Source organism: Podarcis pityusensis (assembly GCF_964106645.2).
Source record: "Podarcis pityusensis genome assembly, chromosome: 3".
Classification (NCBI taxonomy): domain Eukaryota; kingdom Metazoa; phylum Chordata; class Lepidosauria; order Squamata; family Lacertidae; genus Podarcis; species Podarcis pityusensis.
The window spans coordinates 2293839-2317949 of NC_138026.1; the positions used below are offsets into that span (position 1 = coordinate 2293839).

A 24111-nucleotide genomic window follows, 5' to 3' on the forward strand; every position below is an offset into this window, starting at 1 on the left:
TATATTATGTATTTGGTTTGTTTTTTGTTGCCTTGTTTTTTGCATTTGCAGCACTGAAGGGTTTATGCTTATTTAAATAAAAAAGAAAACACCAAGGTATACAAGGTGTTCAGTTTTCTTCCTCTACTGGGAGAAACAAAAGAGAGCCAGGAAGTGAGTTAGGAAGGTTCTGTACATTAGATTAGGAACGGATACTGGAGCACAGTAGGATACCATGGAGATGTATTTTTGTACATGCTCATACATACTGTACCATTGCAAAAGGCCATAGTCAATTCATTTCCCCTCCCTAAAATGGAAATTACTTGGTGTCTGTATTACAGCATTTTATGGGAAGAAAAATATAACCCGGGATGATTATTCCCATGTTGCAATACAAATTCATCTCTGTGCATATGTATGTATGCATGCATGTATTTAAATATTTATAAACCACACATTCACAAAAATATAGCAAGGTAGTATACATCATACACAATTACAGTATCAATAAATACAGTGGTACCTCGGGTTACAGATGCTTCAGGTTACAGACTCTGCTAACCCAGAAGTAGTACCTCGGGTTAAGAATCATAGAATCCATAGAGTTGGAAGAGACCACAAGGACCATCGAGTCCAACCCCCTGCCAAGCAGGAAACACCATCAGAGCACTCCTGACATATGGTTGTCAAGCCTCTGCTTAAAGACCTCCAAAGAAGGAGACTCCACCACACTCCTTGGCAGCAAATTCCACTGTCGAACAGCTCTTACTGTCAGGAAGTTCTTCCTAATGTTTAGGTGGAATCTTCTTTCTTGTAGTTTGGATCCATTGCTCCGTGTCCGCTTCTCTGGAGCAGCAGAAAACAACCTTTCTCCCTCCTCTATGTGACATCCTTTTATATATTTGAACATAGCTATCATATCAAAGAACTTTGCTTCAGGATGAGAACAGAAATCGTGCGGCGGCAGTGGGAGGCCCCATTAGCTAAAGTGGTACTTCCGGTTAAGAACAGTTTCAGGTTAGGAACGGACCTCCAGAACGAATTAAGTTCTTAACCCGAGGTACCACTGTACTGGTTGGTAAAACGAATTCAAATAGCAAAGGCCTATCTGAATAACACATAAGATTTCTGCATTGCAATATATTTGCATTCAAAGTATTTAAGATGTGGCTAGAAATCATTTGAGTAGCCTTGCCAGAAGGTTCACAAGAGTCCCCAGCCTTCCCAAAAACCAACAAATAGGAGCTGGCCTACATAAGCTTTTAGGCTTGTATCCAATGCACCACTGATCAAGCAAGCTTCCCTTCAGGGAGGAAAGTCTCACTGAGCAAGAGTCAACCCTTTCACTAACAGGACACTTACTTAGAGTTGCAGTGAATACAAGTCAAAACCCACTTCTTTTTCCCCCAAACATTTCTATGACTTCAGAAAATGAGTTAAAAACAGCTGCACTGGAATTACATTCAAACCAAAGCAAAGCAAAGAAAAAAAAGTGGGAACTTATTTTCCCACCATGGTTTAACTTTCAAGGAACATAAAGGGACACACAGAAAAATCATGGCTACAGTTGCATAGAATCCTTTTTACCCTTGACTCCCCTTCATAGATCCTACCTATCCAATAAGCAGCCTTGCAAAATCTTCGAATAAATCTAATGCAAAAGCAGTTTCCCAGTTGTTTTCTCCTAAGGGCTCTGCAGCAAATGCACCTTCCAAGAATGCAGTACCACTAAATTGTCTTAAACTGGCTGAGTAATCAAGGCAAAAATGATGCCCGCGGAGAGCTCTTTGCAAAATAAAACAGGAATAATAATAATAATAATAATAATAATAATAATAATTTATTATTTAAAGCCACTCATCTGGCTGGGTTCCCCAGCCACACTATTCTTCTAAGTCCAATAGGTACTAGATTTTTTACTAACTAAAGGGCTAGGGAGTGTGCTGTGAATGATGAGCTCTGACTTACCGTATTTTTCGCTCTATAAGAGACACTTTTTCCCCTCCAAAAATTCAGGGGAAATGTGTGTGAGTTTTATGGAGCGAATGCAGGCTCCATGGCTTCAGCGAAAGCAACGCAAAGCGTCCGAAGTGCAGCGGGAGCGCTCCCGCCGTGCTCCGGAGACTTCGTGTTTCTTTCGCTGAAGCCTGGAGAGCGAGAGGGGTTGGTGCGCACCGATCCCTCTTGCTCTCCTGGCTTCGCTTCGCTGGAGAGGCGCTGCACAGCTTTCCCTCTCTGCGCAGTGCCCCTTCGGCGAAGCAGGAGGAGAAATCGAAGGGGCTGCATTTTTCCTGCCGCTTCGCTGAAGGGGCGCTGCGCAGAGAGGGAGAGAGTGTTTTTTTTCTTGTTCTCCCCCTCGAAACCTAGGTGCGTCCTATAGAGCGAAAAATACGGCACCCATCAGCTGGGCACACATTCTAGTTACCAATGGCAACCAGATAACTTAATAACAATCCTGGCTGAATGTAGCTCAAATATATATTTGCCACAGGTGGATCTGGATGATATAGCAATTCAGGGGTTGAGCTATTAATGAAATGAATATATCTTGCACCACAAAGTGTGAAATCATACACCCTGCTTCTCCTTTTATAGTTAATGCGATTTGCCATCAAAACAATGAAACATGCATATTGAAATGTTTTTAGAAGAAAAACAGCCTTTAAAAAGAGGTGTTAACTTACTTTGTGAAAAGCAGGCAGAATCCTCTTCAGAGAAGTCTACACAACCAAGCAGAGTCATGTTCCACACTGGTACATCTTCATTTGTGATTAAATATTATCCAAATCAGTGTTTCCTAAACTTGGATCTCCAGCTGTTTTTGGACCACAGCTCCAATTATCCCTAGTTAGTAGGACCAGTGGTCAGAGATTATGGGAATTGTAGTCCCAAAACAGCTGGAAACCCAAATTTAGGAAACACTGATTTAGAGACTGGAGTCAGTTGAAAGTCTAAGCGTTTGGAAAGGGCTCATATGGAAAGGGCTAATAAAAAATGAGCAGAAGGCACATGATCCATTTATGTTATTAAAAGGTAAGGGGACCCCTGACCATTAGTTCCAGTCGTGACCGATTCTGGGGTTGGGGCCCTCATCTCGCTTTACTGGCCGAGGGAGCCGGTGTACAGCTTCCAGGTCATGTGGCCAGCATGACTAAGCCGCTTCTGGCAAACCAGAGCAGCGCACGGAAACGCCATTTACCTTCCCACCGGAGCGGTACCTATTTATCTACTTGCACTTTGAGGTGCTTTCAAACTGCTAGGTTGGCAGGAGCAGGGACCGAACAACGGGAGCTCACCCCATCACGGGGATTCGAATCGCCGACCTTCTGATCAGCAAGACCTAGGCTCTGTGGTTTAACCCACAACGCCACCTGCGTCCCATTTATGCTATTAAAGCTAAGCAAAAACATGCATGAAAAGGCCAGTTTGAAAATTCAACTAGTAGTGTATTCAGCATCAAGTGCTAATGAGCAAAAACCAGACTGAATAGGTTTCCAAGTGCACCCTTCATCAGTATATATACCATTTGCTATATACACAAAACACACAAATGCACAAAACAGTAATTAATATCAGTTCACTATACCATCTATAAATATTTTTAAACCATAAGACTATGCTGATAAAACTTTTATTGTACTCATGGAATTATTTATATCAAAATACTCCAAAAGCTACTATAGTCATAATTTAATCACTTGAAATAATAAAGCACATAAATAATTGTTGCTTATCAGTCTTATGATCATACAAACCTCACTGAAAAAAATAGTTCCTGATGCCCTGATTTTAATGCCAAATCCTACTGTATCTCAGTTCTGCTAGCACACAAAGTTAATTGGTTGCACCTGAGACATATCTTAAAGGTATAATATTGCCATTCATACTAAGAATGTTGTCAAATACTGCATCACCAAGATGTTACTATGCAAATACCCATGGCTGGAGTTTCTCTTAAACAGGATATTAGCAATGCAAATTACAATGAAGGACAAATATGTATAAATATAGGAGAATTCCCTTGTTGCCAAGATCCAAGTTTGGGGCAGATGCTATTTGGTGAGAGAAACCCAGCAGAGATTTAAATTCACAAAATATGCAGCAAAGTAACGCATGAAAATATAGGATGTTTGTTGTTGTTTAGTCGTTTAGTCATGTCCGAGTCTTCGTGGCCCCATGGACCAGAGCACGCCAGGCATTTCTATCTTCCACTGCTTCCCGCAGCTTGGTCAAACTCATGTTGGTAGCTTCAAGAACACTGTCCAACCATCTCATCCCCTTCTCCTTGTGCCCTCCATCTTTCCCAACATCAGGGTCTTTTCCAGGGAGTCTTCTCTTTTCGTGAGGTGGCCAAAGTATTGGAGCCTCAGCTTCAGGATCTGTCCTTCCAGTGAGCACTCAGGGCTGATTTCCTTCAGAATGGATACGTTTGATCTTCTTGCAGTCCATGGGACTCTCAAGAGTCTCTTCCAGACCATAATTCAAAAGCATCAATTCTTTGGCGATCAGCCTTCTTTATGGTCCATATATCACTAGTGGGAAAACCATAGCTTTAACTATACGGACCTTTGTCAGCAAGGTGATGTCTCTGCTTTTTAAGATGCTGTCTACGTTTGTCATTGCTTTTCTCCCAAGAAGCAAGTGTCTTTTAATTTTGTGACTGCTGTTACCATCTGCAGTGATCATGGCTGTTAGATCTTTAAAATATGCCTTTCCAAATTTTCCTACTTCCCCTAGCATAGAGAAAGATCACACATTTGGTAAGTTTACTATGGTTTACTTACAAACTCTCCAAAGGTCAGGTTCACATGCTTTTCCATATAGCATTCCGAAAATGCTGCATAGGCAGTAAACTTGGCTAGGTTACAGTGATGAAAGTTCCTAAATTCTTGGTATGGGAACACGAGAATGGCTTGTAAGAGCCATGCAGTCTGAGCTGCAGCAACCAGCTCAAAACCTCTCGGTACACAGACTGAGGTGTACCAATAGACTTGATTACCTTCATCCCAAGGTGAGGGGGAGAGACCTAGGCTAAGTATGGCAGGACAGTTTATTCTATGGTTTTAACCCCTTCAGCTTAATCTTGTGGGTTATCCTAGACTAGTTATCCCACACTTTTAACATCGGGGGGGGGGCGGTGTTCTCACAGTACTGGAGCTCTTGTTCATAAATGTCATTTTTCATGATTATTTGCTTCTTTAGATAATTGGTTGGTACAAGAAAATATTATTATGCTTGTATGCTGAATCACAGACTTTTTAGACCCTTCTGTTGCTGAACCATTAATCAAGTATTGTTCTACCCACCCATCTCAATTTTCACTCATCACTGAATGTTGCTGAGCTTGGGTAAGTTTGGGGTAAAAAGCTGCTTGTCACAATTTTTAAGCATTTCTGCACCTTTTGACAATATGGCCTTATTGATTACATGGACTGTAGTCCTGATTGCAAGGAAAGATCCTTCTGTAGCCAGTGCTGCTGTAGAAAACAAGCAGCAATGTTGCAGAAAAGAGGCCTTCTACCTTCATTTTCAAATATGGTGTTGGGCTGCCATCTGCTGCAATAATGGAAAGTTACTGCAGACAACTGCTTTTGTCCTACGGCGGTTTCTTAATAGTGCACTATAAACAAGGAACACGTAAGGGATGAATATGCTTTGTTAGCTAGGGAAATGGGGGGGGAACCTGAAGGAATATATACAATCCCCACACAGACATGTTGTACAGCACTGTAAAGAGGCAGATAGTGAAAATGCAGTTAAACCAGTGCTCAAATCTGTTCTCAGTTTCAGGTTTCAGTCCAGGTATTAGAGAACTTGAAGAAGGAATAATCTCTGAGCATGTCCAGTGTGCATTGTTTTCAGAGCACTGCCCCACTGAAAACAGTCCAGATTGCACCCTCCACCTCTTGCACTAGGAGAAATCCACCTGTGGATCAGCTAGACATGTAAATAAATCAGTAGAGTTATCTGCACCTATGCTGAGTCTAAATTCAGCTGTCAGATTTCAGACAACATACCATGATTAAAAATAAATAAATCATGCTTTTATTGTTACACAACAACAAGAAGAAAGCAGCTAACAGTGGATAAGGTACGATTAAAATAACGCAAAAAGTAAAAAAAGCACAGAGTTAAAAAGTAAATGAATAAATAAATAAAACCAAATACTGTATTAGAAAAGGCTGTTTGCTGAAGAAACTCAGGAGAAGGAAATCTCATCCGATAAACTGATTAAAATGCCCTGAAGTGAGAATGATTCATGGATGGGGCCTTCCATAAAACTGCTGGCATAAAAAAGCCCTGCACCTTGTGGTCACCTGTAATAAGTGGGAATATGGGTGCGTTACAACAATTAATCACATGTTTCAATGGCCAGAAGCTTTTCTTCTTTTTGTTGGTATAAAATAATTCACAGTTAAAACATTGTAAAGGAAACAACATTAATTTTAATTTATTAGCAGGGCTGGCCTTGCAATGGCAGAGTGAAGCACTTGCCTCAGGTGCAGCGGCAGAGGAAGCCACCTTTGCACCCATGGGGGGGCACCGTGGGGCCCCCAGAGTCTGCCTTCCTCCTCCCACTCAGCCACCCTACAGGTGGGGGGAGGCAGTGGGCGGACTGTTTGGGCAGAGCTCAAGCCACCGGGTCTCAGGCCCCATGGTGAGTGCCACCCAACATTTTGTCACCCCCCCCCAGTGGAGATACTCGGGGTGGCCCACACCTACCGCACCCCCCTTCCTCCACCCATGCTCGGGTGGCAGGTGCTGGGAAGTGGTAAGGTTCTGGAGCACTGATGCCGGCTATTGGGGGTGTTTGGGGCGCCACCCCCTCAATATTTGATATATTGATATATTGAAGGTGCTGGCATTCCCTGCCACCACAAGGTGCCCTCCTTGTGCTCCAGCTCCCACCCAGGAGCCAGGAGGGGGCTGGGACCAGCGAGGGCAAAGATCACCCTCTGCACATCCCGCCCCCAACGCATGCTGCGGGAAGGATGAGGGGGAGTGCGAAGCAGCACCACACTCTGCCTCCTCCTCCCCACATGGCATCGGGTGGGGAGGAGGAGGAGGAGGAGGAGGAGGAGGAGGAGAATAGCGCTGCTTTGCTCCACTGGGCATGACATGTTGCGTGTTGTACACCCCCTAATGTGGGGGCACTTGGTGCCCCTGTTCTGGAGGAAAAACTTGTGTGTATCTTATGGCTTGCTCTGCAACTCCCTAAGCCAGCCTGATGCCCTTGTGTTTGCACAAGGAAAGGTTCAGTCAACAGTCTTGGAGCATGATTCAGCTGCCAATCTGGTTTTTCTAGCCTAAGTACCGAACCTTACATTTGCCTCTACTGAAATTCATTTTGTTAAGCTTGCGCCCAGGTCTTCAATCTGGTAAGGTCATTTTGAATCATGATTCTGCCTTCTGCAGCATTAGCCAGTTTGGTGTCATCTGCAAATTTGATGAGCATCGCCCTCAATTCCTTCATTTAAATACTTTATAAAGATGTTGAACAACAACAGGCCCAGCATGGGCATAGCCAGGGGGAGCAGAGAGGGGCAGCTGCCCCCCATCAATAAAAATCAGTAAAATACATAAACTGAGGTTGTGCTCCCCCCCAACAATTGGCCTGCCCCCTGAAACAAAAATTCTGGCTATGCCCCTGGGGCCCAGGACAGAGCCCTGTGTCACTTTTTCCCAGAATGATGAAGAACCATTTATGAGTACTCTTTGGGTTCTGTCAGTCAACCAGCTACAAATCCACCCAACAGTTACTTCATTCAACCAACATTTTACCAGCTTCCTCACAAAATATCATGGGAGATTTTGTCAAAAGCCTTACTGAAACCAAGCCTTACAATACTAGGTCTATGGCATTTCCCTGATCCACCAAGCTTGTAACTCCATCCAAGAGAGAGAGAGAGAGAGAGAGTCCTCTGGCATGACTTGTTTTTGAGAAACCCATGCCAGGTCTTGGTAATCACATCCTTTACTAAGTGCTCACAGACGACTGTTGAATTCTCCTTTCTGGGACCTTTCCTGGAATCGATTTCAAGCTCACCGGTTGGTAGTTACCTGGGTTTTATTTCCCCCCTCCCCCCTTTTTAAAGATGGGGACAACGTATGTCCACCTCCAGTCAGCAGGGACCTCACCAGTTCTCCAAGAATTATCAAGGATTATAGACAAAGGCTCTTTTTATAGACAAAAGCTCTTTTTGGACCCTTGTGTCCAAATTTCTGCTGCTGCTGCAACTCTAGATGCTAGCAGAATCTAAAATCCATGCTTCAGAGTGCTTCATATCAGGACCCTAAGACAACAAAAATGTATTTTGTTCCATTGTGATCTCCCACGAGAAACCTGATAATCAATGGTCCATAGTCCAACATTGTGTGACCTAAGGATATTCTGAGGGAGATATAAAAAAATCAATGTGAAACTGCAGAAATTTAAATAATAGTAATCTGATATGTTTCAATTGAAGTTTTTTCTTTCCTTCTTTTTAAAAAATATTGCTTACCAATTTGTTTCCAAGCAAGGAAAAAAGTGCTAAGTAATCGAACCATAGAATTTTAGAGTTGGAAGGGACCCCAAGGGTAATCTAGTCCAACCCCTTGCAATGCAAAAATCTCAACTAAAGCATCCATGACAGATAGCCATTCAACCTCTGCTTAAAAACCTACAAGGAAGGAGAGTCCACAACCACCCAATGCAGACTGTTCCACTGCCAAACAACTATTTTTCCTGATGTTTAGTCAGAATCTTCTTTCTTGTAACTTGGAGTCATTGGTTTGAGTCCTACCATCCAGAGCAAAGAAAACAAGCCTGCTCCCTCCTCCATGGGACAGCCCTTGAGATATTTGAAGATGACTATCATATCTCTTCTCAGTCTCTTTTCCAGGCTAAACATACCTAGCTCCTTCAACTGTTCCTCATAAGGTCTGATTTCCAGACAAAGGAGATGGTGTTGGACTTCTGGAGGAAGAGAGAGGAACCTGCCCCATTGTATAGCGGGGGGGGGGGGGCTGCGTGGAGAGAGTCTCCTCCTTTAAATTCCTGGGAGTTTACCTTAGTGAGGACCTCACTTGGAAAATCAACACAGCTCAGGTGGTCAGAAAGGCCCAACAGAGACTCCATTTCCTCAGGGTCTTGCGCAAGAATAATGTTAAACAACAATTGATGAACTCCTTTTATGGTCCACAATAGAAAGTGTCCTTTCATATTGTATCACAGTGTGGTATGCTGGCTTGACAGCTGCGGACAGAAAGTCTCTACAGAGGGTGGTGAATACAGCACATGATATCTGTCCCTTGAGTCCGCTAGATGTCCCTTGAGTCCGCTAGATGACATCTCAAGGGATCGTTGCCTTAGGAGAGCGAGAAAAATTCTCAGGGATGACTCACCCCCTGGCCAGCACCTCTTTAATCTTCTACCCTCGGGCAGGAGATATAGAAGTATAATCAGTTGTACCAACAGGCTAAAAAATAGCTTCTGTCTGTGGGCTGTTAGGCTGTTGAATGGAAAATAACATAGCGCAACTGACTTGCGAGGTGGTGTGTTGTGCGCTAAGCACACAGAGTACAATGAAATTGATTTTTTGGGGGGGGGAGGGAGGCTTGGTTAGGTTCGGTTAATTTCATTGTACACAGGTTGTACATTGACAATAAAGGTATTATTATTATTATTATTATTATTATTATTATTATCTTGCTTACCCTCCTCTGCATACATTCCAGCTTGTCAACACCCTTCTTAAATTGTAGTGCCCAGAACTGGACAGAGTATACCAGGTATGGTCTGACCAAGGCAGAACAGAGTGGTACTATGACTTCCCTTGATAGTATACTATAGTATACTATTACACGACTGTTGATGCAGCCTAGAATCACATTAGCTTTTTTTGCTGCTGCATCACACTGTTGACTCATGTTAAGCTTGTGGTCCACCAAGACCCCAAGATCCTTTTCACATGTTCTGCTAGTAAGCCAATGTCCCCCATCCTATAGTTGTGATTCAACTGCCAATCTGGTTCTTCCTGCCTAAGTACAGAACCTTACATTTGTCCTTATTGAAATTAATTTTATTAGCTTGGACCTAGTTCTCCAATCTGTTAAGGTCATTTTGAATTCTGAATCTGTTCTCTGTGACATTAGCTACAACTCCTAGTTTGGTGTCACCTGCAAATTTGATTAGCACCCCCTCAATTTCTTAATGCAAGTCATTTATAAAGACATTGAACAACAATGGGTCCAGGACAGAATCTTGAGGCACCCCACCTATCACTCATTTTCAAGGAACCATTTTTTAGTACTTTTTGGGTTTGGTCATCTGCTCATCTGGCTGGGCTTCCCCAGCCACTCTGGGCAGCTCCCAACAGAATATTAAAAACACAATAAAACATTTGTATGCCACAACAGCAGGAAGACTACTCCTCGCACAGAGATAGAAACAACAGGATATTCTGGCAATTGAAGAATGGCAACAGAAAGTATTGGAGTATGCGGAAATAGCAAGCCTAACTGGAAGAATCCGACAGCAGAACGATGAGAAATTCCAAAAAGAATGGTCCAAATTTATAGTATACTTAGAGAAAACTGCACATAAATAAAGACACTTATATAAAACTCATAACGTTTATTGTAAACATTTGGTTAGACCATAAGATTTAATGCTGTAATATAATAAGGATTGTATGTTTAAAGTATAACACAAAAACTTATTAAGGAATTATAGACATTTATAGAATGTATATATAGTAAACACGCTTAAGTAAGAGCAATATAGAGAAGCCAGAAGAGGGGTGGAGGAAAGTTAACTTGGATAAGATATAGATTTTAAAGAGAATAATATTGTTAAGCTGTATTGTGTTTAAGATATTTGAAAAAAATCAACATCCCCCCCCCCTTACGTGCACTGAGGGTGGGTGGGCTACAAGCTGGGGGTGGGGCAAGGGTCAGTAAAGAGCTGATTCACTTTGACCAGGGTCACTTTTTTTCCTCGCCAGGCCAGGTTCTTCTCTGGACTTCCTTGGCGGGGTTTGGGGCTGGAGTGTGCCCTGCTGTGCCTCTTGCAGGCAGCGCCTCTTCCACAGCTTTGGGGGTGGGATGGGGGCCCCCTCCCCGGCAGCAGAGGCCTCAGCACTGCTCCACAGCCGGCCGGGTGAGCTCTGGGCTGCCGGCAAGGCCTCTGTTCATATCTAGAGGAAAGTTCATAAGTCAAAGCACCTGCTGAAGGTCGTAACTGGAATCGTACGTATGTCGAGGTTCCACTACAATGAAATGCCATGGGTCCACCAATTTGTCCTCAAGACAAAATATCAATATCTCTGCCACTAATTAGGTAAATAATACATGCATTGTCATTTAGAACAAAATGACTGCTATAAGTCAAAGGTGAGGGACGTACAAATATCATGCTCCTGCTTTCCTTTCTTGATTAATGCATGAAATCAGAGGGAGATTTTGTTGGATAACATCCTTTCCCAATGTATTTTCACTGCAGAAATGGACTCCAAGACTGGAAAGTGCTAGCACTTTCATTCTTACAAAAATCAGTAAAATACAGCCTGCATATTTTATATTTTTGTAAGTATAAAAGCTAAAGATTTAAGTTCTAAAAAATTAAACCTGAAAATTAAAGCAAGGTCTACGGACAGTAAACTACTCTTCCTAGAACTTTTTGAATAACATGTAGAACTGAATACAGGACCTTGGATTCAAATTATAAAGAGAACTACGGCATCGCTTGGGGAAATGATTGACAATAAAAACTACTTTAAAAGGCCACTGTTACACTAGGGCCATTAATCGTGACTTCTGTAGTCATCTATTTACTTATTTGGAAATAAGCTTATTTTATTATATTTCACTGCAGCTTACTTCCTCACATATGTGCACATAGGACAGTAGCCTTTATTAATTGTTAATTCAGTGCATGTTATTTATGTCACTGACATATCTTTGAAATAAGGAATTTTGATTCAGAGTTCACCTGGGTGAGAGATATGTAGATACCAAGAGCCCAGTTTTGCAAGGTAATAATCTGACAACTATTTCACACTTGAGTCACGTTCTTACTGATTGGCCTTTGATGAATTTATTTGCTGCCATCTGTTTCATCAAGAAAATTGTTTGTGGCATGCCAGATGGTAAGTGAGAACAGAACAGCAATGTAGGCAGCCTAAGCACATTCAGAAGCAATTCATAACATTAGCCACTATTTCACAATTAGTGGGAGGTGCAGCCAAGTTTACAAGACTACTCAGCATATACATTGGCCTGGACCTGAATTTAGAAGAGTGTTTATTTGCATATCTAAATATACTCTTTAACATGCATCCATTTATTTATTTGTTTATTTGTTTATTGTTAACAAAAAACCACTCTATTTATAGCTTTTCCTTAAAGAGTCCTTAATAAGGGAATTCACAAAATAATTTAGTATCTTAGGCTGTATTCCTAGTCTCACTTAGGATCACCTTGTAATTTAATCCTTGAATTTAATGGGACTTTTAAGTACAGTGGTACCTTGGTTTACAACCATAATCCGTTCCGGAGGTCTCGTTGTAAACCAAAACAGATTGTAACCCAAGGCACGCTTTCGCCAATGGGGCCTCCCCCCCCAAAAAAAGGATTATAATCCAAAAATAATGGGGGGTTGTAATCCAAAAAAAGGGACACGCACTTCCGGGTTTGATGTGATTGTAATCCAAAAGGGTTGTAATCCAAAATGGTTGCAAACCAAGGTACCACTGTAGACATCATTATGACAGTGCTGTTACTGAACTGATTTTATTAATGGTTACGTATTGGTAAAAAGGTATAATTTCTCCACCTTCCAAAGCCTTTAAAAATACTGCTCTACTAGTGAGGGTTGGGAGCAACTCCAGACCAACCAAATGATTAATGGTGTGGAAGATGCCAGATCACAGTTTAGTATTATTTTAGCTGATAATTGTTCCATTGCCAATGCACAAAATCTTCGAGAAAATTCACAAAGATGGTGTGATTTGAACAGAGTGATCTGTGACAATGAGAGACTATAGTCCTGTATGACCCCCACCCCTCCCATTGTTACTGAGCTGGTTTTAGTTCACTTCATAAAGGCCAAAACACAGCCTTTCATTTTCAAGAGCTGACAGACCATGTCCCCAATTAATGGAGAAACTGGCAATTTTAGTAAAATATAATGTGCAACTGAGTTTTATTTAAATATCTTCTTCAGGAGGTTGATAATAGCAAAACAGGGTCACACTCTTCCTATCCATCTCCCAATACCAGTCATCAGCCTAAACAACCAGTCTTTCCAGCAGTGCCAGAACAGGGTCTTGAGCCAGATTGAAATGGCTATAATCTATGACCTGCTTATACTTAAGGTCACTTGTACAGTGTGCTACCCTGTACAGTGGTACCTCGGGTTAAGAACTTAATTTGTTCTGGAGGTCCATTCTTAACCTGAAACTGTTCTTAACCTGAAGCACCACTTTAGCTAATGGGGCCTCCTGCTGCCGCTGCGCTGCCAGAGCACGATTTCTGTTCTCATCCTGAAGCAAAGTTCTTAACCTGAGGTACTATTTCTGGGTTAGCAGTCTGTAACCTGAAGCGTATGTAACCCGAGGTACCACTGTAATGAGTTTTACCAACTGTCTTCCAGGTTAAAAAGGGCTGCCTGTTCTACATTGGTGGTCCACAATTTGGGGGACCTTCAAGCAAGGATCTCTCAACAATAGTTCCCTTAATCTGGAAGAAACTCTAATTTACCCCTCCTGCTCTTTTAATGTTCTCTAGGAAAACTAAGGATGATGTAGCAGAATGAGTCTTTTCCCATTCTGGGCCCTGGCCATTCATTCCTGGGAGCCAGTAGGGCAACATAGAAGAGGGTTGTTGGACAAATTCTGTCCCAAGGGATCTTTACCCAGAGGGTGTCAATTTACTCTGTGTAAAAAAGGAGTCTACACCACAGTCAGGCATAGCCAGATTTATTGTTGTAATGGTACTGCATGGGCAACCCCTCAGCTCATGCTATAAAGGAGCAGTGCGTCTTTCAGCTTACATCACACATAATTTATAACCTAAAACCATTCAAATATCCCTCCTACAATTCCTATTGGTTAAGAAATTGCAGTTTACAGGCTTCCCGATCCGCCTACATTGTATGTCCCTCTAATATGTACCCCCACCAATAACATACATCCCATGTCCATTCAAATGAGCCGTTTCTCCAACAGGGGTGTGTTCTCTAATATTCATGAAGCACGTGTAATAGTTCTTAAACTATCACCTGCTATTTCTCCTTGTTCTCTCAAGTCACCTCTAAACTATAAATCTATCCCTCTTTCAAGGCTAACAATCTACTTTTAACACATTCTTTACTTAATTGTAACACTAGCAAGGAAAGGAGCCTCTTAGGGAGTATTCTAGCTTGTCGAGTCCAACATCTACTTTATCTCGTTTGCAGTTTCTCCAGCAACTCAAGTTGTAAGACATAAACAACTCAGGTTGTAAAGATATAAACAACTCAGGTTGTAGATAAAGTTCTCCGAAGGGGCCCCTCCTTTGGGCTGTTTGAGAACCTTTGTTCGCAGAACCTTGGTGTCTTAAGGCAGGCCCGGCCATTTTTGCTATTTCTTCCTTATTTATTCCACAAGGGTTTTCTCTGTAGTCGTGTTGCATCTGTGGAACTTTATTCCCTGAGAGACTAGCCTGGCACCTACTTCATTCTATTTTTAGTGCTTGGTGCGGCAAGAACCAGGCTTTTAATCATTTAAGATGACCCTCCTGGATCAAGCATTCTGTTCTAATCGTGGCCAACCAGATACCTGCGGACCCAAATACAAGAATGCTCTCCCTTCCTGTATTTTCCAGTAACTTTTCAGAAGCCCTCCTGCCTCCCACTGTAGAGGCAGAGCAGGTAAAGGACACCTGGACCCTTAATTCCAGTCCCAGGTGACTCTGGGGGCGGTGCTCATCGCGCTTCTGGCCGAGAGAGCCGGTGTTTGTTCACAGACAACTTTTTGGGTCCTTTTATTGTAAACTACCCTGATAATTTCTGTTTATTACATAAGTAAATAAGACAATAAAGTGATATCGCATCTTGAAACATGGAGTAGTTTTTTGAAGGTACGCAAACTGGAATAAAACCATGTAATATTTATGACAAGAGAACAGTTACCTATAATTTACCATTTTATTTCAAAATACTTTGAAAATTCATTAATGTAAATGCACGAATGCTTTGGCTTTCTCTAAGACAGAAAATGGGAAAGGGAGATGCTACACTTTATGAAAATGTTTGCAGGTGTGACAGACAGGGAGGCGGAGAATGCAGGATGAAATGGGGAGAGGAAGGGAGCTGGGAGGGGAAACGTCCCATCCAGAGCAAGTCCCATTGCTTTGTTCCTTAAGGTGTTCTTCTTATTTGGGCGTTTCAGTCTCTGGCAAGCCGGGATCCAGGCGTCTTCAGGATGCCCCCCCCCCGGTCTGCGCCTTCTCCGCCTGGGTCCCCGCCTGGCTCTCTCTCGGCAGGGAGGCTGAGCGGGCTCCTTCGGCTGCAGAAACGTGGCTCCAGCCCGAAGTCGGATTCGGGAGAGGAACTTGTAGGCTGCGCTTTTGTGGCGCTCCTGCAGCTGCGGGTCTCTTTTGCTGAGGCGGTTTCCCCCTCTTCGCCGTTTTCTAGTTTTGCTTCCGATCTGAATGTTTTGCTATGAGCAGCCTGGGCGCACTTTTCTACGCCAAGGGCGAGACGTGTAAACATTTGGAAAGAAAGCGGCGCTGACCCCGAAGGCGGCTGATTTCTGAGGTAAAATGCTGGCTATTATTCCTATGCGGCGGCTGCATTTTGCTGACAGGGAGGGAAGCGGGCGGCGATGCGCCTGCCGCGAAATCTCTCTCTCCGGGGCCTTTTGCCCGGCGCTCGGCTGGCTGCAGCTGGGCCGAGAAGGGGCGGAAGAGGCGGCGGCTCCGCGGGCGCCTCCGGCCCCGGCAGCTGCTGCTGCGGCGGCGGCTCCTCCTCCTCCTCCTGGCCGGGGCTGCGGGAGAGGCGGCGCTTGCCGGGTCCGCTCTGCTCGCCGCCGCATCGCCGCCCGCCCTGGGCCCAGCCGGCAGCCCGGAGAGCCGCTCCATGGTGGCGACGTGTCGCTTGGGAGGCGCTAGGCCGCGGCGCCGCCTTGGCAGCTTCTTCCCGCAGGTACGGAGGGGCCGGGGAGGCGGGCGGGCGGGCGGGCGGAGGAGGCCTCCTCGTCGGCCCCGCCATGAATTCCAGGCCCCGAATGGGGCTGGATCCCGGAACTGCGCTCCTGCCCCCTCGAAAGCAGCAGCAGCCGCCGCCGGATCCGACCCCTCAGGAAAGGCGCAGGCGAGAGAGAGCAAGCGGATCCCCCCGGCAGCCCAAGGGAGCAGGCCGCCCTCTGGCCGTCAGGAGCCCCGCTTTGCAGGAGATACTCTCCTCTCCCTCCCTCCTGCCCCTGATTTGCGGGGTCCGGCTGCCTTCGCCGCAGGAGTGCCCCTCGGCCCCGCGATTGCGGGGGAATTGGGTGGGTGCTCGGGCGCCCAGGGAGCCAGTGCCTGTGCCAGACCCTCCAACAGTTCTCTGAGGAGAATAGGGACGTCCCATTCCCTAATGATCATTTTACTATTTATACCCCACACATCTTACTGGGCTGCCCCCAGCCACTCTGGGCAGCTTCCCACATATATAAAACATCATGAAAAAACTAAACATTAAAAAAACTTCCCCATACAGAATTGCCTTCAGACGGCTTGGAGATCAATAACTCCATAGCCTCCAACATTTCTCCAGTGAAAATAGGGACGTCCTAAGGAAAAGTGGGACTTTCCGGGATCAAATCAGAAACTGGGACGGCTTCTCTAAATCAGGGACACCCCTGGAAAATAGGGACACCATGCTCTGTCATAACCCCTTTCCTCTCCCTTTTCCCCACCCTCCCCAAATTGGCATGAGCTGTGACCCCATAGTTCCCTTTCCAGAGGATATCACCCACTGCTTTAATTCTTCTTACACAAATACCTTCCACCCCTTTTAAGCCATAGGGCGCTGTTTGCAGGCAATCCTTTCCGCCCACAATTTATCTCCCTTGCCCTTTCTTTCCACGGAAGGTTGTATCCTGCGAACCCCACAGAGGGCAAGTAGGTTCCACAAACTGCTGGTTCTTCTCTAGACTGACCAGCATCACCAGTCCATTTTATCAGATGCACAAAGTGTTATCACGAATAATTTTATAGACAGACAGATATATGGAAGGGTGGAGTGGAGTTATAAACATTGAGGTCGGATGGAATGAAATTGAGAACAGACAGACACACTGATATGTTAGCAGCAGCCATTCACACGAAAAAGTTGTTAATAACATAGACTTCTTTTGTGTGGTTTTAAAAAACCCACTTTTGTCCCAATTCAGTGTACAAGTTACTGACCCTCTTGAGGACTTGTAAGCTATTAAAATAGTATTAAAAGGCTAGCTTTCCACCAGTAAGATTAATAGGCAAGAAATGGCCAGTGAAGTCCTACCCAACCTTAGGCACCAATTTACCCCATCAAAGCTTTTTTTAAAAAAACCAAGTGGTTTCAAATTTGTGACATAAATCCATTTAGAGAGTGGCATCTTGTATTTTGAACAGGAAAATATCTGATAAAAAGACAAGACGTGGTGAGATCCTTCCAAAGCTGCTGCACACTCTACCTTAGGGGTCAGCAAACTTTTTCAGCAGGAGGCCGGTCCACTGTCCCTCAGACCTTGTGGGGGGGGGGGTCGGACTATATTTTGAAAAAAATACAGTGGTACCTAGGGTTACATATGCTTCAGGTTACAGACTCCGCTAACCCAGAAATATTACCTTGGGTTAAGAACTTTGCTTCAGGATGAGAACAGATATCGTGCTCTGGCTGCACAGCAGCAGCAGGAGGCCCCATTAGCTAAAGTGGTGCTTCAGGTTAAGAATGGTTTCAGGTTAAGGACGGACCTCCGGAACGAATTAAGTACTTAACCCGAGGTACCACTGTATATGAACGAATTCCTATGCCCCACAGATAACCCAGAAATGCATTTAAATAAAAGGACACATTCTACTCATGTAAAAACATGCTGATTCCTGGACCGTCTACGGGCCGGATTTAGAAGGCGATTGGGCCAGATCTGACCCCCGGGACTTAGTTTGCTTACCCATGTCCTAGGTTATATCCAAGATAAAGTATTATTCGTGTATTATGATTCTTTTGATCTTAAGGTATATTTCAGCTGCAGAATGAGAAATGAGACAAAAATGCTGATGGCAAAATCAATGAGAATACTATTTGGAAGTAAAAGTGATTCACTGCTAGGCTTGTTCAATATTAAATTCTTTTGGTCCACTGCTTCTAAACTCTGAAAAAGACAAATAGGAAAAGAAACATATAAGAAGATCCAGCTGGGACAGACTAGTGGAAGGGTTTTGTTTATTACTATGTTACCCAGCCAGATTGGCAAGGCATTACTACTATATACTACTTCTACTACTTCTACTACTTTTTGTGTTTTTTAATATTGAAAACTGCCCTGTGATGCTCGGATGAAAGGTGTATATGTGATTTATTTTGAAGGGTTATATATACACTTTGCCTCCACAGCTGCCCCCATCTGTCCTTCCATGCTAATATGTGCTTAGCATATTAAATGCACCTGATAGCTGGTACTTGGAAAGTGCCACCATTGAGCTTTTCCTTTGACAGTCTGGATTGAGATGCCTTCCTACATTGTTTTTGTTATGTTTTCCCAGCATTATATGCTTCCATTTTGGCATATATAATTAGAATAAGAATGTGTCATGTATTCATGGGTTTACAACATAACTTCAAATGATACCCGAGGAAGCATCATGTCTTAATGTCAGACATATGTGTGTATAGTGCATTTCATTCATATATATACACTGGAGTAACCATCCTATCCTCAAACTAAAAAGTTCTGAGTTGGGCCACATTCATGTTTATAAATGAGTTACCTTACTCTGTACCAAAAAAGTCACCTGGTGTTATTGTACATGGTGTCGTCTGTCCGTTCACCTCTTTTTATCAACATTTGAAATGTTAATCACACATTTGAATGTTTATTCTGTTTTTCTTAAATGTGTTTAATCTTTTGTTTAGGACTTGAAAATAACCGTGTGTGTTACAATCTCAAAGGTTTTTTTAAACTGATGGAACTGGAAGAAATAGGAGGTCTCCTTACTGGGACTTTCTTGGACTTTCCTCATTAAGGCTTGCAAACTTAATATTGTTATACTAAATCATTTGTAGAATAGTTGCAGAGTGCAATGTGTTGGAGAACGCCCAGGGGTGCCTGCTAACCCCCAGAACTCCCAACATCCTCCGGTATGCGCAACGCTGGAAGAGGCATCTCCCCGCTCTTCCAGTGTGCTTAGCGACATAAACCAGCTTGATTGATGCACACTAATCATCTAGCATAACACAGCAAGAAGCGTGAAACATCATAGTCTAATTTACTATTTATAACGAAGTAAAAGCAGAAGTACATTACCAAGTACATACAGTGGAAGAGAGATAAGGCTGTTTTCCATTCCCACAGTCTGCTCAGACAGGCATGTGAATTATACCAATCACATAATGCAGCATTGGAGGAGTGAAATTGCTAACATCTTGTTGATACTAGTAGAGACTACTAACATTGATATATCCATGTATATATGCGCACCAAGATGAGCACTTCTTCTGTTTGGACAATCAAAGTTATATAAGTGGTTACATATAAATTTAACCTTGGATTGAGTTTACATTATTTTCTGTGATCCATTATTTTCACTGGAGTGAAATGGGGGTTACTAGAACCCTCTAAGTCTATTCCATGGGTATGCAAACTAAGGCCTGGGGGCCGGATGTGGCCCAATCGCCTTCTCAATCCGGCCCGTAGGCGGTCCAGGAATCAGCGTGCTTTTACATGAGCAGAATGTGTGCTTTTATTTAAAATGAATCTCTGGGTTATTTGTGAGGAATAGGAATTGGTTCTCTCCCCCCTACCAAAAAAATAGCCCGGCCCCCCACAAGGTCTGAGGGACGGTGGACCGGCCCCCTGCTGAAAAAGTTTACTGACTCCTGCTCTATTCTATCTGCCAAACCCAGATAACTCCTCCCAGAAAATAAAATGAAATTAAATTAAAAATCTGAATGAAATAAATAATCCATTTTGAAAATCAACTAGAGTCCAAGCCTATATGTTTAAAGTTTTAACAGGGGTGGCTAACCACCAGTTCAGGGGCCTGATCTAGTCTCTCAAGCATTTCTTTTTTCTGTTTCCCAACACTCTGCCAGTTTTGGAGAGGGCAATGTGTATATATTTCTCCAATATTTGGGGTTCTATCCAGCATGAGGACTCATTTGTCTTGTTTCCTAGTCACCCTCTTTGGTTACAGTCCTCTTGGTACTCACCTCCTGAGTTTGCTATTACAGTACAGTGGTACCTCAGGTTACATACGCTTCAGGTTACAGACTCCGCTAACCCAGAAATATTACCTCAGGTTAAGAACTTTGCTTCAGGGTGAGAACAGAAATTGTGCTCCTGCAGCGCGGCGGCAGCAGGAGGCCCCATTAGCTAAAGTGGTGCTTCAGGTTAAGAATGGTTTCAGGTTAAGGACGGACCTCCGGAACGAATTAAGTACTTAACCCGAGGTACCACTGTATCTGGGTCAGAAATGTAGCAAAGACTTGAGTACTTTCTTTCATTTGTGGGGGCCCTCACCTGCACAAAATATGATTTATTTAGAAAGCAATCAAAACCTTCAGTGTGCCATGCTGGATGGCATTTTGATGAGGCAGGATTGTCACTCTCCCTGACTTTTCTCAGTTTCTGCACTTACTTCCAAGTAAGCATGCATATGATTGTGCTAGTAATACTTTTATTGACCTGTTATGAGCTGTAATCCTAAATAATACGTGTAGCTAGGGTCTTAACTGCTAAGTACTGAAGGTCAGAACAGGTTCCTAGCTTATTTGGAAGTAAATAAGGGACATGTTTTTGCAAAACTAATATAGTATGCCGAGTTTCAGCCTACTATTTCCCCATTTGGGTGTGGGGCTACCTGCACCTTAACTCTGGGAGTTAGGTTTCCTCTCAGCACTGGAGTCTACTGCCAGCTAAGTGTATATAGGATTGCAGCTTTAACCATTCCATTTTGCCAAGTTGGAAAAGTTGAATGTTGCAGACCAATGAAGGGATTATTTATCTAGAGGTTACTATTTCACATTTGCTATCCCCCATCTCAGTGAAATACATATTCCAGCCTTCCACAACTTTCCAATTTATCAACATTCATTGACTATGATCATTGATGGATTGAGAGATCTGAGTCAAGAAGACCTTCTGACCCAGCCAAAAGCAATTACCATTTTTTTCGCTCTATAAGGCGCACCAGACCACAAGACGCACCTAGTTTTTGGAGGAGGAAAACAAGAAAAAAAATATTCTGAATCTCAGAAGCCAGAACAGCAAGAGGGATCGCTGCACAGTGAAAGCAGCAATCCCTCTTGCTGTTCTGGCTTCTGTGATAGCTGTGCAGCCTGCATTTGCTTCATAAGACGCACACACATTTCCCCTTACTTTTTAGGAGGGAAAAAGTGAGTCTTATAGAGCAAAAAATACGGTATTATTATTTAGTTTGATTTAGCTTCTATTCTACCTATTTGACATGTAAGCATAGCAGACCCTGCAATGAATTCAAACAAACAAACAAACAAACAAACAAATGAGTAATCCTGCAGGTTAAATTTAGGAGCTGGTGTCTTAACTTGTATAATGTTCATATATACTTTATAAACAGTTTAAATTAAGCAGTATGAGGAACTTTCAGGGTAAAACACTTTGGCTTCAGCTCAGAGCTCTTTGGAAGTTTGGATGTGCAGATAGCTCTTACTCGCTTTCTTGACTTGGACAAGGGCAATCATTGCATTTACTGAAACTGTGTGCTTTGGAATAAGCAATGAGTCCCTGAATTTCAGGGAATTTATTTGGGATTATTTATGTATATTTGCCTATGGATTCCAGATGCTTTGCTTGCAATAACTGCAATGTGTTTCATTAAGACGTAGCTTAGATCAGTATTAGGTTAATTTAATTGATCTAAAATTTGACAGACTACTGTTATTACATCAGTGAGGGAAGTAATATCAACATGAATCATTTTCAGGCACTGAAATATGAGTTCTTAAAAAGATCTTCCAAATGTTAAAACTGGAACATTTGTATGTTAGCCTTGCCAGTGAAAATGGAATGACAGTTAGGTGGAAATATAATAAAAATAAATGTTCAGCAAAGTTTATTATATGAGCTGTGATTAATCGAAGTTCATATTTTAGTTTCTGGAGCCATATCAATGCCTACCTTAAGCATGGGCGTAGCCGCAGGGGGGCAGTTCCCTCCCCAAATCAATAAAAACCAATACAAATCTGCCCCCCTAACAAAAGCCTTTCCCCCCAACAAAGCCTGGCCCGTCCAACAAAAATCCAGGCTATGCCCATGAATGTAAGCTATAGTTTCTGCATCTATGTAGAAGTACAGTGGAACCTCGTATTATGGACAGGATCCATTCCGGAGGCCTGTCCATAACACGGAACTGACGCAAGTTGAAGCGCTGTGTCTGTGCAGGCGCATGGCGTGATTTAGCGCTTCTGTGCAGGCGCAAGTGGCAAAACCCAGAAGTTACCCGTTCCGGTACTTCCGGGTTGCTGCGGACACAACACGAAAACACGTAACCTGAAGCGGACGCAACCTGAGGTATGACTACAGGATACAGTTGCAGTCTAATGTAGGAGTGCAATTAAAGTATTTTCTGTTGGTGATACTTCAGATTTTCTTGTGAGGTTTTGTTTTGTGTTCATTTCACTTTTACTTTGTGATGAGATTTGAATTGGAAGGCTTGTGCATTACTGCATATTTGAAAAAAAATATTCACTAAATTCAGAAGGATGCTGTTGTTATCTAAATTAGAAAACTTAACATTGCAATATGAGGAAGCATCTTAGTTAATAAGCTGGGGCCATTCTTCACAAATAGTTAGTTTGAATGTCCTGCACAGGTCTAAGATGTAACGGAAATGATTTTCACCACGTAATTGCTAATTGTGGAGCACACTTTGATATTTTCCCTTTTGATACTATTTTACTAGAGCAATTAGGAATTGTGACATTTTGTTCTTTTTGTTGTTGTGTGAATAGACTGGTGTGTACAGTGGCTTGCTGAGGTTAGTTATTTATAAGATCATAGAATCATAGAATTGTAGAGTTGGAAGGGACCCAGAGGATCTAGTCCAGTTCCCTGCAATGCAGGAATATTCAGCTGTCCTTTATAGGGATCAAACCTGCAACCTTGGTGTTCTCAGCACCAGGCTCTAACCAACTGATGCTAAATTTATGACTATACTCAAATAGCTGTTAGCTGTGAATAATTCAGTGTGGCATCATGTTGCTGCTGATTTAGGACTGGTTTATTGGTCTAGTGAGATGACTTCAACTAGAAACATTTACTCTTCCTGTTATGTTTCTGTTTTGTTACTGAAATTAAGCTTTTCACCTTTGGCAGGGAATAAGGTGATTGTGCATGGTAGAAGGGAGAGGAGGAAGATGACGACGAGGAAGTTGAAAGCAAAAGCATTATACTTTTCCCAGAATATCTTACAAAGACTGCTTATCCCACTTGTCTCTTCCCTAGCATGTTGGTATCTGTGTACAGTAACCACAAATTGATGGTTTATGTTCAATTAATCAGCATTTGCATCTTAGAAAATTCTACAGGAAGGTAGAACCTGGTTGCATTCAGTGAACTAGATGAAGACTAGTTGAAGAAAAAGGGTTTATGAAGGTTTATTGTTAGCATGTACTCAAAACTTTTCCTAGAAAGAAAAAAGCCCCATGGGTATCATTTGTTAACCAGTGGGCTGTTATGACCATTGTTAAATTGAAGTAATAGGTATCTGGTATATTTGATTTGATCTTGGCCATTTGTTTTCCCTAACTTATCTAAAATCTGCTCTAGCCTTATTTGTATGTATCTTAATGGACTGATAGTCCCATATTTGATAATAGTTATTAATATACCACACATAATGCATAACAATTATGTATATTTCTAAAAGGGAGTCTACTTA

At 42.8% G+C, this 24111-nt stretch overlaps 1 protein-coding gene across 7 annotated transcripts in view; it reads left to right on the forward strand.

Annotated features, from left to right (window-relative positions):
- Nucleotides 1-15129: 15129 nt before the first annotated feature.
- The window catches only part of VPS54 (VPS54 subunit of GARP complex), a 49139-nt gene continuing 40157 nt past the window's right edge, over nt 15130-24111 (forward strand). The window contains exon 1 of one of the 7 annotated variants that reach the window (XM_080997362.1): nt 15130-15763. The gene's annotated coding sequence lies outside the window, so the exon portion shown is untranslated. Of the gene's footprint in view, nt 15764-15996; nt 16151-19089; nt 19217-22771; nt 23679-23719; nt 23826-24111 lie in introns of those variants that run through there. The other 6 variants (XM_080997366.1, XM_080997360.1, XM_080997361.1 and 3 more) reach the window with 6 other exon arrangements.